We start from the raw sequence: 15,011 nt of genomic DNA on the forward strand, positions 1-15,011 counted from the left end.
ATTAAGGGTATCGTGGACTTTTGAGTTTGATTTTTATTTAATATTATAACATATTTGGCTGCTCATCGAAAAAATAAGTACATTAGTTATCGACGTAATAGTGAAAATGACAAAATAATCAAGTACATTTTGAAAAATAGCAAACCTAAAAAATAATTTGTTTTTTAGCAAAACCGCATAGGATAGGTATTTTTTGATAATTTTTCAACCAATTTTATCTCTTGATAAACTGAATGTCATTTTTTAGTTACTATGTACATGTGTAGTGTAAAATAATGGAATATAACACAAAATTACGATTACAGTGTATTTGCATATCATTCAATTTTATAACAATATTAAATAAATATTTATTTTATGTATTGATTTAATTTAATAAAATTATGCTAGATTCATGCCTTTAATTTATAACAGATTTATTCTATTTATACGATTCAAATCAAATCCTTAACAGTTTATTTTTATTAATATATATATATATATATATAATACATATTTTATTTACATTATTAAATTCACACCATTAAATCATTAATAGTGCTATTGCTTCATGATATCTTTAGTTGGAAGATTCCAAAATTTGAATTTAGGGATAGTTACAAATTTAGCAATTAAATTCAAAATAATTAAGTATATAGTAACATTTTAAAAAAATTGCAAATATAGCAAAATTTGTCAAATTCTATTAATGATAGAGTCTATCACCGATAGTTCATGTTGTAAAAATTGGTCCATCACCGATAGATCATACGAGTCTATCAGTGATACAAGTCTATTAGCGATAGTTTTGCTAGATTCACAATTTTTTTTAAATGTTGCTATATCCTTAATTATTATTCTTCAAATGGTCATCCATTACAATTACCCTTGAATTTAAAATTATACCTTTTACCTAAAATTATGCATCTTATATAATAACATCTTCATATAAATAGTATATTTTTTCTATAATTATGCATGTAGCAATTATTTCATAAACGAATTGATTGTATTAGTAATAATAAATTGTTAAGCATTATTTTATGGAATAGATGTTAATATAACGACAATGTAATCATTTTATGGGAATAAGATGATAAAATTTTCATTAAACTAATGATACACACGTTAAATCCAACGAGATTAGGGGAATCAAATTCTTTCGTGGACTTATCGTTAAATGAGGTATATTTTCCATAGATATTATTTACTATCATTTAAAAATTGATTTTAAAGTTTTATTTAAAATCACAAAAACACTAAAAGATACTATTCAAATGTCAATATCACAAAAAACATGTGAGAATAATATGATTTTTATATGAAATTATTTAATTGTACCAATTTTCCTACACAGTTTTTTAATCAGACTTTTATTTTGAGGTACAACAGTATTCAAATGCATTTGTTTTCAGTTTTGGAATTCTTTCACGGCAGCTGTCGACTTTATTGTTTGCATTTATCATACGCCTGTTTTGGAATTCTTTCACGGCAGCTGTTGACTGTCTTGGAATTCCTTTATCTTTATCCACTACCGTTTCTTATAATGGCAATGCAACGTGTGGAGACTTTTTTTATGGTAGATGGATGAAATCTTCTCGATATATTGACTACCGTGTGGTTGATGTATTTGTTCCATGTTCATCTTCATTTCAAGAATTCTTACAATGCATTTAAGATAGACTTTTTTCCATCCTTACATATTTCTGTGTGTCGCATACTCTTTATTGGGATGAATGCAACAGTCAAACCTTATTTGGATTGTTGAAGACAAGAATGTGTATTGACTTATGTTGATTATGTCAAAATTTCCTGACAATGATTTTGTTTTGGTTGTTGATTTTGCACCTATTGAGTCAGTCAGAAATACATTGTGTTTGAATAACGAAGTAAATACACAGCAACCTATACACAATGTATCATGGATTATTGAAGTTGATTCCTTTGATTCACCAAATGATGCAGTATCTATTAAGTTCGGAGTAAAGTTCAGAACTAAGTCAATACTGAAGAAAGTGATTTATATGTTGGCTGTGAACAATAGTTTTGAATTTGTTACAGTTAGGTCCAACCGCACATCATTTGACATTTGATGCAAAGATCTGTCCCGTTCATGGTATTTACGTGCTTCTGTGTTCATAGAAAGCGATATTTGGATTGTTCGTAAGTTTACAGATACACACCAGTGTGTCGTTGACATTGTTAAAAATGAACACATGCAAGCAACATCGATTGTTTCTGAGTGTACAAAGTCATTTTATAAAATGAATGACAAGGCTCCATGTTCACCTTTATGATGTTATTAATTACATGAAGATTAATCACGGGGTAAATGTAAGTTATGAAAGGCTTGAAGAGGACGTGAGATTGCACTGAATTCCATTAGGGGTACCGTAGAGAACTCTTATGTAATGTTGGCAACATTCACAGATGCATTGATTAGAAACAACCCAGGTATAATATATAATAATATATATATATATATATATATATATATATATATATATATATATATATATATATATCAAATACTTTGCATTCGCTTTTAAGTATTTTACTCATTATGGAAATACACTATAATTCTAATATCTTGTTTACATAATTACTAGGAATGTATACGACTGAAGAATTAGACGATGAAGGTCAATTCAAGTTCTATTTCATGGCCCTTTCAACTTCAATTGATGCATGAAATTATTGTGTGTCGGTTATTTCAGTTGATGGTGCAATGTTGAAGAACAAATATCTTGGTATGCTCATTTCTGCTTGCACTATTGATGAAAATTCTTAAATTGTGTCACTAGTTTTTGTTGTGGTTGATTCAGAGAATGACTTGCCATGAACATGGTTTTTTCACAATCTTAAATTTGTTTTTGGGGAAAATAAAGAAATGGTAATTGTGTCTGATGCTCACAAGAGTATAGAAAATGAGTTTAATGTTGTGTATGAATTAGTTGAGTATGGATTATGTGCATTTCATCTCTATAAGAACTTGAAAAAAGAACCATAAGTTGCTTCATATTGAGGAATCATTCTACAGTTGTGCCAGAGCTTATACCTTGTAGTCATTCTTCTTTTTTGGCTCTTCTGCGATTTTCCATCTTTAATTGATTGAAATGTCGTCTACAAAATATTTCATAGATTAAAATGGTCACTTGAGGGTAAATTAATGGCAGTATATAATCATACGAATGCTTACTCAACGTATGGGTGCACTTCTCCAGTGTTCTGTAAGACATGAAAATGTGCTTGCTTCAGTTGTTGGACATTGGGTCGAAAGTATGTTCCTGTTGACAGTGGTCGGTCGCTTTGCATGTCTGCCCTTGAATTGAGTGACCCAAGTCCAATAGGATATAATCCAGAAAGAAAATCTGAACAGAATTCAACTGCCTTCTCACATATGCTTGCTTCTGCAATGCATCCTTCCGGTCGAGTTCTATTGCGAACATAACTTTTCAACACTTTCATGCATCGTTCAAATGTGTACATCCACCGTAAATATACATGTCCACAAAGCTTTACTTCTCTAACAAGATGAACGACAAGGTGAACCATGATTGTAAAGATTTGAGATGAATAAACTTTTGGCGCAAATCGCGTTGAAGAAAAAGCACAATCTACTGATTGTGTATCTCGCATTCTTCGGTAGGACTGAACGTATTGCAATTGGAAGCAGTTGCTGCATTAAAAATGACAATCGTGCAAATTAAGGCCAATCAGTTTTAAGTCATCCAAAGACACACGACTGCTAATATTTGATGATTTACCTTCTGAAACTTTCATTTCTGACAGTCTTACAAAACTTGTACTTTTCTTTTCTTGACAGTGTATAACATGCCGCAGGGATGTAAGTTCTATTACCAGTAAACATTGGTGCCAATTTTGGTCTAATTTTCATTTCAACCAAGTCAAGGCTAGTATTCATCTCATCCTTACTTTTTCCTAGTATATCAAACAAGGTGCCCACTATGTTCATGCATACATTTTTTTCAATATGCATTACGTCTAAACAGTGTCGAACATGCAAGTGTATCCAATATGGTAGTTGAAAAAATTATGGTCTTCTTTTCCAATAGTCATTGCCACCTTCATTATGCACGGTCTTTCCACACTTCTTCACACATGAAAATATCATGTTTTTCAGCTTAAGGTACATGGCCTCCCCCGACAAGGGTTGTGGAGGAATTTCATGCTCTTGCTTCCTATTAAATTTTCTTTTTGTAATATGTATGAATGATGTCTTGGCAAATACTTCCTGTGTCCCATGTATGACATTTTTTTCCATGTTGCAATCTTATTGAAGTAGTCTTTCTCCACATATTGGACAAGCCTTATATCATTTCACATTAAAACCACATAGATTACCGTATGTTGGAAAATCGTTGATGGTCTACAATAAGACAGCCCGCAGTGTGAAGTATTATTCCTTATATGCATCAAAACAACGAACTTCATCTTTCCACAACATTTGTAGGTCATCAATTAAGGGTGCTAAGTACATATTGATATTGTATCTTGGTTGCTTTGGACCTGATATTAACATTGTCAACATCAAATATTTTCTTCTCATACACAGCCATGGTCGAAGGTTGTATATTGTAGTGATAATAGGCCAACAACTGTACGTCGTTGACATATCTCCAAATGGGTTAATTCCATCAATAGAAAAACCCAAACGGAGATTTCTCAGTTCTAGCCCAAAGGTTGGCCACATATGGTCAATCAACCTCCATGATGGAGTGTTAGCCGGGTGTCTCAAAATACAATCAACTTTTCTATCATCGCATGCCAACGCAAGTTCTTAGCATTTTTGAATCGCTTGAACATTCTTATAAATCTTGGAACTATTGGAAAGTACCACATCTACTTGGCAGGCACACCACATTTTTCCTTGTTTGAGTTCTTAGCGATTTTCCACCTTGACAAACCACACTTAGGGCACTTGGTCATGTTTTCATATTCCTTTATGTACAAACAACAATCATTAAGACATGCATCAATTTTTTGGTAACTTATTCCTAAGGCACCTAGTGTTTTCTTCGCTTCGTATAAGAAAGATGGAATTTCGTTGTTATCAAGTAATAGATCACTTATTATGGACAGTAATTCAGAGAAGCTAGTGTTACTCCAACCATACCTAACCTTCAGGTTATACAATCTCACGAGAGCTGACAACTTTGTGAATTTCTTACATCCTGGGTATAAGGGTTTCTTCACGTCATCGAACATAGAGTCAAAGGTATTGGATGCATTAGAAGATTGTTCTTGAACGGATTGAACCATATTAGTTGTACTAAATAAATCGTCGTTTTCATCAGTTTCATCCACTGTATTTTCTATCGTGTTGGTAACGTTATCTGAGTTCAATTCTTCACCATGCCAAAACCATTTCTTGTAACTTTTATCAATTCCATTGACATACAAATGATACTGAACTGTTGAGACATCCTTAAGTAAACGATTGTCGCAATTCAGACATGTACATCTTAGTGAATTAGAACCTTTGGCATGACTCAACCCAAATTTAATGAACCTTTCAACTCCTAAATCATATTCTCTTGACATCCTATTTTGGGTCATCCATGACTTGTCCATTGTGTTGATATCTAAGTTGGCCTCGAAATAAACCTGACTACAAAAGAGATTATGAGCAACAACTTTTAAAACTCAAACTCTCAAAACGGTAGATAATCCTCAAAATACTCAATAATTTATTTGATACCATTCATAAATTTTCTATCTCAATTAATTAAAGCGAAGATACAAAATAGTACTATATAGATAACAATATTTGAAATGATCGTGGTAGGAAAAAGCATCACACACACACACAAATATATTTTCTAAAATAGCTAATCAACATCAAACTTATATATACTAAAGAACATATCGTAATCAATATCAAACTTAGTCCTAACAGCTGGTTTTCAGTTTAGTCTTAAAAGTATACTAAAGAATGCTTCATAACTCCAATGATCCCCTAAAGTTCAAAACCAAATACTAGAGCGGTATTGTTCAGCTTTTCAATCCACCCATAATTCCTCACATCTATATATCAGAGTTCATCAAGTTGAGAAAAATTGTTCAGCTCCCCAACTTGCCACCTTCCCAATCAACAACAAATCATTATTTTTTAATGCAACATTACTACCATAGAGAAATTTAACAAACTTATTGACAACATTATATTCATTTCTTCAAAGTTAAATCAAATCCTTAAAGCACAATACAGAGAAAATTATGAAAATAAATTGAAGAAATAGGTAATTTTTCAAAAAGCTGAAGTTTCATTCTTTTTTTCAACTTGAGCTTTTATGGTCAACATATTTAATGCGGATTCCCTCTTTCCTTCTCAAATTCACCTATACCTTCATCACTTACCAAATATATAAACATATACTGTCAATATTTTTCTTCAAATGTGAATAAAATTAATAAATGCTAAATAACAAAATATACTCCTAGTCCTACACTCCATCCCTACTTTAAAAATATTGATATTCTCGTAGATATACATTTACCTTTTTACCAATGTTTCAAAAACAAAAGCAAAATTAAGATATGAAATGAAATAGCATGGCAGAAATGATGGAAAGAAAAATTCACCAACAACTCATTCATAATATTATCTTAAATTAATGCCTATTAGCTAGAATCACATGCATTCATCTTTACTCCATACATGAATATGCTCACAAAATTTTCCATATTTCGAGTAACTAAGCTAAAAAAAAATAGTTGCAAATAATTTTTAGCAATTTAATATTACTAAAAAGAAAGCAAAACCGTCTAAATATTTTTTCTCCTATCTAAAATGATTTACAAAATATACAGAAATTAAATGTACATTTCACCCATTATCATTCTAAACCCTAAACAAGACAAGAAAAAACTAAGAATTCATTCACTCATTCTCAAATAGTGATCTATTTCGGCTACAAGTCTTATATATTGTTTGCCCAAAATTTAAAATTTCACACATTACAGACAAATTGACATGGAGTTGAGGGAAAGATTACAGAGAATAATTTAACACATAGATAGAGAAATAAAAAAGGAAGAGACGACTTACCGATAGAGGAGGTTACAGATGCCAATTGAATGGTCAAGAGAATGCGGCGGATTGGAGATTACGGCCACAGTCGGATTGAACAGAATAGGATTGATCAGTGGATGTGATGCAGCAACAAGAATACTATCTGCAGAAAAAATTCAAAACAGTTTTCAGTTATTTAAATATTCAAGTAAAAAAAAGAAAAGTAAAAAACAGATGAAGGTAAAATCAATTTTCCATCACAATGATAAATGAGGAACAAACCTCTAATTTTTCCAATACTAACTTCTCATAAGCAGCAACTTCGAACTTCACCTATGAAAAGGAATCCTAGACGCATGTTTTCAATGCATAAAATGGTAAGTCTAGAGTATAATGTTCAATAAAAGAAGAAGAAGAAAACAGAAGAGCCAAAAGTAAGCAAACAGAGAATGGACAAGGTGTCATCAAATGAGATCTTCATTATAAAGAGTATGAATCATTTAGTTTAGCAAGAAAACAAAACAAAATAATATGAATCACAACTATTTATTGTGGGAAACAAGAGATTTCAATGATTAGGATATGTAAATGCCATAAATCCGAGATAAAACAAGCATATAACTTGCATCTAAAATTCCAAAAATATTCGTTTGACACGTCTTGGGTGCTGAACTTTAGAAGCAACCTTGAGGCTGAAATTTTTGAATAGGTCTCCATCCATTAACTTATCCCCATTCTCATTCTTCCTCACACTGATGGAGGACATTTATTGCTAGAATTTGGATAACAGTGGAATTTTTAGTGCCAAATCATTAATATCACAAAACCTTTAAGTTGGGAATTTAGTGAAGCTTGAAGCTTTAAAGGTATACTCTTCATTTATATGCTTAAACATCACACTTATAAGTTGGGAATTTACTGTACATATGTATATAGATATGTTAGGACTTAAGAGTTTCATATATATTTGTGTGTCTAGAACAAAACAACTTTTCCCTAAAATCTCTCTCCTTCTAGTTTCCATTTTCAATTAAATAATACTCTCTCTTTCTTATTCATACTTAAACCAAACCAAGATTTGATATCTTATACTTCTTCTACTCTATTGGATTTCATTCATATACAATACCCCTTTTCTAAAAATAAGTAATGAATATACAGCTGTAGGTGTACAATATTTCCTATAAAAATCCAGTATGTTGTTTTATCTGCAAAGTTTACAGAATATATTGCAACAACTCATTCCATTTCATTATATTCAAAATCAAATCTATCCTACAATAATATATAAACGGCATAATTAGTTTATAATGACTTTCAATTATTTGAATGTTAACTCCACGTAGCACTAGTACTATGATGGACCTTAACTGTTCCAACTCTTAATATAGAAGGATGAAATATATGCGATAGTATTAAGATGAAAAATGGCAGAAATTAAGTAGTACAGAATGCTCTCAGTCGACGGCTCCCTCTCCTGCTATTCTATCTTTCAAGAATAAAACAGTAAGACTCTTGACAACAAAAACCTACTCATCCTTTCCTCCTCTTCTTTATTTATATTCGCTCCCTCACTTCCCTCATCGTGGTCCCCTCTCAGCGAATCGTGCGACGACGCTCCACTCACTTGTGGTCCCCACCTGCAGTTGGTTACATAACCAACTTCCCCTCCTTCTTCTCTTTCCTATTCCTTCTCCTACTATATTGGTGTATGATGGGTGGTCTAACATTGCATTCCCGGTCCAGTTTCACCTTGTCCTCAAGGTGGAAATCGGGGAAGGATTGCTGAAAGTTGTCATAGCTTTCCCATGTGGCTTCGTGATGCGGCAGACCCTTCCAGCTTATTAAAGCCTCCCACCTGCCTGTTTCGTTTTGTCTATATCCGTTAGTTTCCTGTGGCACGGCTTTCCACTCGTGATTTGCAGTCAAAAATGGCAACGGTTCTTCGCTATTCGCACTCTCCCCAACAGCTTTTTTCAATTGTGACACATGGAACACGGGGTGGATTGTTGCGGCCGCTGGTAGTTCCAGCTGATATGCCACCTGACCGATTCGCTTCACTATCTTATAAGGCCCGAAATACTTTGGTGATAGCTTTTCATTCCTCTTTCTCCGCAAGGATACCTGTCTGTATGGCCTAATTTTTAGGAACACTTGATCTCCTTCTTTGAATTCGACATGTCTTCTTTTTATGTCGGCGTAGCGTTTCATTTTGTCCTGAGCTATGCGTAGGTGTTCCTTCAAAGCCCCCAATGCTACATCTCTTTCCTTCAGTTGCTCATCCAAGGATGAGTTGGAAGTTTCCCGTTCTCCATAATACAGCAGGGCTGGTGGGGTTCTCCCGTACACCGCTTGGAATGGTGACACGCCCAACGATCTTTGGAATGTGGTGTTATACCAATATTCAGCCCAGTGTAACCATTTCATCCAATCCTTTGGTTTTTCCCCGCAGAAGCATCTTAGGTAGATTTCAACCGACCTGTTGACCACCTCGGTCTGTCCGTCTGTCTGGGGGTGGTAGGCCGTGCTTCGGTTTAACTTGGTACCAGCTAGACGAAAGAGTTCTTTCCAAAAGTGACTCAGAAAGATCTTGTCCCTATCAGATACGATTGACTGCGGAAATCCGTGTAATCTTACTACTTCTTTAACGAATACTTCAGCTACCATTTTGGCGTCAAAGGGATGTTTAAGACTGAGGAAATGCGCATATTTGCTGAAGCGATCCACCACTACGAATATGACATCAAACCCCATTGATTTAGGCAATCCTTCGATAAAATCCATGGTTATATCCTCCCATACTCTCTTTGGGACCTCGAGGGGAGTCAATAATCCTGCTGGAGATAGAGCTAAGGTTTTATTCCGCTGGCACGTCATGCATTCCTCGCAATATTTGCGCACTTCTGCCTTCATTCCTACCCAAAACAGCTCTCCTGTTAGTCGTTTATAGGTCCTTAAGAATCCTGAATGACCCCCGATGACTGAATCATGATAGGTATGCAGAATGGCTGGTCTCAATGAGGAATTCTTTGCAATTACTAACCTCCCTTTGTATCTCAATAGGCCGTGTTGCAGCGTGTAGTTCTTTACCTCTTCCTCCTTCTGAATTCTGTCGATGATATTCTTCAGATATTCATCTTTGTCAACTTCCTCTCTGATTACCTTGATATCTACCAAAGTGTGAGCGGTTAGTTGGTTAAGATGGACAGTTGGAGGTATTCGCGAGAGGCCATCTGCTGCCTTGTTTTCCAATCCTGGTTTGTACATTACCTCGAACGAGTACCCCAGCACTTTTGCAATCCACTTCTGATGTTGTGGTTGGATAACTCTCTGTTCCAGTAGGAATTTTAGTGATCTTTGATCTGTTTTAACTATGAATGTCCTCCCAAGTAGATAGGGTCGCCAGCGTTGAACTGCCATTACCACTGCCATTAATTCCCTCTCATATACTGGTTTGGCTCGGTCGCGTGCTGCTAGTGTGTGGCTATAAAACGCTATAGGTCTTTTATTCTGCATTAGTACCGCCCCAATTCCATAGCCGGATGCGTCTGTCTCTACTTCGAAGGGTGTATTAAAATCGGGGAGAGCTAATATGGGTAGAGTCATCATTGCTTGTTTAAGCTTTTCAAACGCCTCATGTGCTTCTTCACTCCATTTAAATGCGCCGAGCTTGAGCAGCTGCGTCAGGGGTGCCGCTATGGATCCATAATGCTGTACAAAACGACGATAATATCCAGTCAGCCCTAAGAATCCTCTGACCTCACGAACGTTTGTTGGTACTGGCCATTGCTTGACTGCTTTAATTTTTTCCGGGTCAACTTCTACTCCTCTTCCCGATAATACATGTCCCAAATATTCTACCTTTGAACCCGCAAAACAGCATTTCTTTCGGTTGGCAAACAAATTATGCTCTCTTAATACTTCCAGCACTAGTTCCATGTGGTGACAGTGTTCCTCTAAATTCCTGCTATAAACTAGTATGTCGTCAAAGAAAACTAAGACAAATTTCCTCAGATAGACCCTAAAAATAGAATTCATCAGTGATTGGAAGGTTGCGGGTGCGTTTGTGAGCCCAAATGGCATCACTAAGAACTCGTAATGACCCTCATGAGTTCTAAAGGCCGTTTTCTCTATGTCTCGACTACACATCCTCAGTTGGTGATAACCGGCTTTTAGGTCTATTCTGGAAAATAGGCTGGCACCGTTTAATTCATCAAACAGTTCTTCAACAACGGGGATAGGAAACTTATCTGGGATGGTTATGTTATTGAGCGCTCGATAAATCCACGCAGAATCGCCAGCTCCCATCTTTTTTCTTGACCAAGAGCACCGGACTGGAGTAGGGACTTGTGCTCGGGCGTATAATTCCTGACGCCATCATTTCATCCACCAGCTTTTCCAGTTCTTCCTTCTGTTGGAATGCGTACCGATAAGGTCGGACATTCACCGGGTCTGCTCCTCCCCTTATGTGTATATGGTGTTCAATATCCCTGCTGGGAGGCAGTCCCTTAGGCTCCTCGAAGACATCCTTATACTGTGTTAGAACCGCCTTGATGCCCTCAGGTTCACTTTCGTTCTCTTCAGTTTTTATCTCAGTTTGGCATGCCTCCAATGTTCTGCACTCAATCAGATACCCCGTGTCCGTTTCCACCCATGATTTAGTGAGATTTTTTAGACTCACTTGAGTTTTTGTTAAACTTGGATCTCCTTTTAGCACCACCTTTTTACTGTTATGAAAAAAAGACATGGTTAGGTTCCTCCAATCCATTTCGGTCACTCCCAAGGAGTGTAACCATTGCATTCCCAAAATCAAATCTACCCCTCCGAGTTCCAGAGGCAGGAAATTCTCTACTACTGTCCATCCACTGAGGTTCAACTCCAATTTTTCACACACTCCCTTGCCTTTGATGGCTGTTCCGGACCCCAGTATTACCCCATAGTTGGCAGTGTCTTTTGTGGTTATATTCAATGTCTTGACTAGCCGATCAGATATGAAGTTGTGGGTTGCTCCACAGTCGACCAGCACGACAACTTCCTTGCTTTGGATGGTGCCTCTTATCTTCATGGTTCCCGGGTTTGTCAATCCCACTACTGAGTTAATACATAACTCGACTACTTCTCCCGGGTCGTGCTGCAATTCCATGGCCTTCAAGTCTTCTAAATCGTATTCATCTTCCTCAATAATTTCTTCTTCTACGTCGTCAGCCCTGACCACAAACATTCGTAACTCGCGAATCTCCTTTGCCTTGCACTTGTGCCCGGAATGATACTTCTCATCACACTTAAAACAGAGTCCCTTCTCTCTCTTGGCCTGGAATTCCGCGTCCGATAGCCGTCTAGAGGGTCCTTCTTTCCTAACTTCCTTCGCCGGCGAAGCTCTCAGGGTAATCGTTCTGATTGGGAAGAGTGCGTTCTCTTTATTCCCTTGTTCCTTTACTCCAACGTATGTTTTGGTCATAGGATAGCTGCTACTCGAGACTTTCGTTCCCGAATATCCTGGTAAGTTTGCTTCCCTCCTCAGGATCTCCCGTTGTTCTACCATTTGCGCGTATCTCATCATCTCGGCTAATCCCACGGGATTGCAGAATTCTGTTTCTACCTTAATCCACGGTAACAACCCTCCCATGAACGTCTCTTCCACGATCTTTTCCGGAATATCCGATAATGGGGCCACCCACTTATCGAAGAGATTCCTATACTCCTCTACGCTTGACTTCTGCTGGATACGCAAGAACCGGCCATACAAAGAACCTTCGCGGGATGATCGGAATCGGACCAATAATCGCTCCTTCAAGTTTAACCAGCAGGTGAACTTGTCTCTCTCCTCCTGTGATCGATACCAGTTGAGTGCAGGTCCTTCAAAGCTGATAGTGGCGACCGTTAGTTTTTCAAAATCCGTTAGTCTATGTATCTGAAAGTATCTCTCTGCGCGAAACAGCCACGAGTCGGGGTCATCTCCATCGAATACCGGCATTTCTACTTTTTTAAATTTGTTTCGATCATTGCCATCCTCTTCGCCGTCTTCCTTCTTTTCTGCCGTCCCTTTTTTTGTTTCTTTAGTTGCCGAGCTTTCTCCCTCCACCATTTTTCCCGTCCATGTTTCTTGTACTGAAGAGTCGATACCCTTTCCGCTTGCTAATGCCCGTTCCTTGGCCATTGTTTCCATGAAGATCATCACCATCTGGTGAGTTTTCTCCACTTGAGCCTGCAAGTTTTCCATGTTCTGTGACATTGCGGTAATTTTCTCCTCCATCACCGGAATTTTTGTTGAGTTCTTGTTCGAGTGTATCTCTTCTCTCTTCACTTCTGGTTTGAACCATGATTTCCCACTACCTTTTGGATCGACGGGCTCTGATACCAAATTGATGGACCTTAACTGTTCCAACTCTTAATATAGAAGGATGAAATATATGCGATAGTATTAAGATGAAAAATGGCAGAAATTAAGTAGTACAGAATGCTCTCAGTCGACGGCTCCCTCTCCTGCTATTCTATCTTTCAAGAATAAAACAGTAAGACTCTTGACAACAAAAACCTACTCATCCTTTCCTTCTCTTCTTTATTTATATTCGCTCCCTCACTTCCCTCATCGTGGTCCCCTCTCAGCGAATCGTGCGACGACGCTCCACTCACCTGTGGTCCCCACCTGCAGTTGGTTACATAACCAACATCCCCTCCTTCTTCTCTTTCCTATTCCTTCTCCTACTGATGGGTGGTCTAACATACTACTACTATATATGTTGGTTATTGTAATAATATTTAATACATCCCCCATCCATGAACACATGAAACTTGGGTGTGTGTGTGTATATGGATTTGAAATAGAACAAAAGTTGGGCTCTAGGGATGAAGGGTAGATCAAGATTTGAAATAGAAATAGGATTGGGTCAACCAGATTGGAAATTGGAGTAATTCAATGGGACTTTCGATAAATATTAAATTTCAATGTACACTATCAACACAGAATCAAACCATCACAAAGAGAAAAAGAATAGAAGCTTACCGACAGAGGAGGTGATGACGGGCACAAATGGCAGCGTCGAAGATAATGGACACGAATGGCAGCGCCGGAGAAGACGATAACAAATTGAAAAGGTTTGGAGATTGCGGGGGTTTTGTCGTTTGTTAATGGCAGCGCCAGAGAAGATGGGAACAAATTGAAAAGGTTCGAAGATTGCAGAGGGATTGCGGAGGTTTCGTCGTTCGTTAATGGCAGCATCAGAGTGAACAGATGGGCATGTCAGAGCAAATAGACGGCCACGCTGGAGTGAACAGATGGCCACGAGTAGGGGCAGATGGTGACGGGGCTGGAAGACGATCAGATTGGAGATGGAAGACTGTCGGATTGGAGATGGATACTTCGCGGGAGAATTGGGTAAAATAATAAGGGTTTACGATTTGGAGAAATATTTTCTAAATTTCTAATATTTATTTTTTATTTTTTAATAAAAAATAAAATATTATTTTAGGTTTTTTCTATGACATCAAATAACTATCGCGTAATGTATTATCCAAAAAATTTCGTCTTTTCCCACCAAAAATGCGGAATTTTACATTTTGTGACAATTTTTTTCTCTCCCCTCATTTTGTGATATACGCAACTGTCATAGTAGACAACTTTTCTTGTAGTGATATACACGACAGTAAATTACTGATATTAGTGTAATAATCAATTATACATATCCTATAATAATTTCATGATGATCAACATGCTATCAGAAATTTAATGTCTTCTAATATGTAATATTCAAGACTCAATCTATTAGAATCCAATAATCAATCATAATATATAAACGTATTATAAATATCCTATAATTGTAGTACAATGTGATGACAGTCCCAATAATGAAACACAATGCAGCAAAATCTAATATATAAGTTAGCATGTTCCATAACTTACAAACACACTGTAATTACAATAATTAATATACATATTCTCTATAATGATTGCATAACGATCACATACTATCCCAAATTCAATATATACTAAATATGT

General features: G+C 36.4%; 1 long non-coding RNA gene across 3 annotated transcripts; it reads right to left on the reverse strand.

Annotated features, from left to right (window-relative positions):
- Nucleotides 1–2,740: 2,740 nt before the first annotated feature.
- Nucleotides 2,741–14,394, reverse strand: LOC105435482. Of its 3 annotated transcripts, none has more exons than XR_004216490.1 (4): nt 14,019–14,394; nt 7,298–7,363; nt 7,052–7,178; nt 2,741–5,607 (listed from the first exon to the last, which is right to left on the reverse strand). It is a non-coding gene; the product is annotated as an uncharacterized LOC105435482 (long non-coding RNA). The 3 variants fall into 3 exon arrangements; XR_969507.2 differs by lacking the exon at nt 2,741–5,607 and adding an exon at nt 5,673–6,083; XR_004216489.1 differs by lacking the exon at nt 2,741–5,607 and having other exon boundaries at nt 5,668–7,178.
- Nucleotides 14,395–15,011: the final 617 nt, after the last annotated feature.

Source organism: Cucumis sativus, chromosome 5 (genome assembly GCF_000004075.3).
Source record: "Cucumis sativus cultivar 9930 chromosome 5, Cucumber_9930_V3, whole genome shotgun sequence".
NCBI classification, from domain to species: Eukaryota; Viridiplantae; Streptophyta; class Magnoliopsida; order Cucurbitales; family Cucurbitaceae; genus Cucumis; species Cucumis sativus.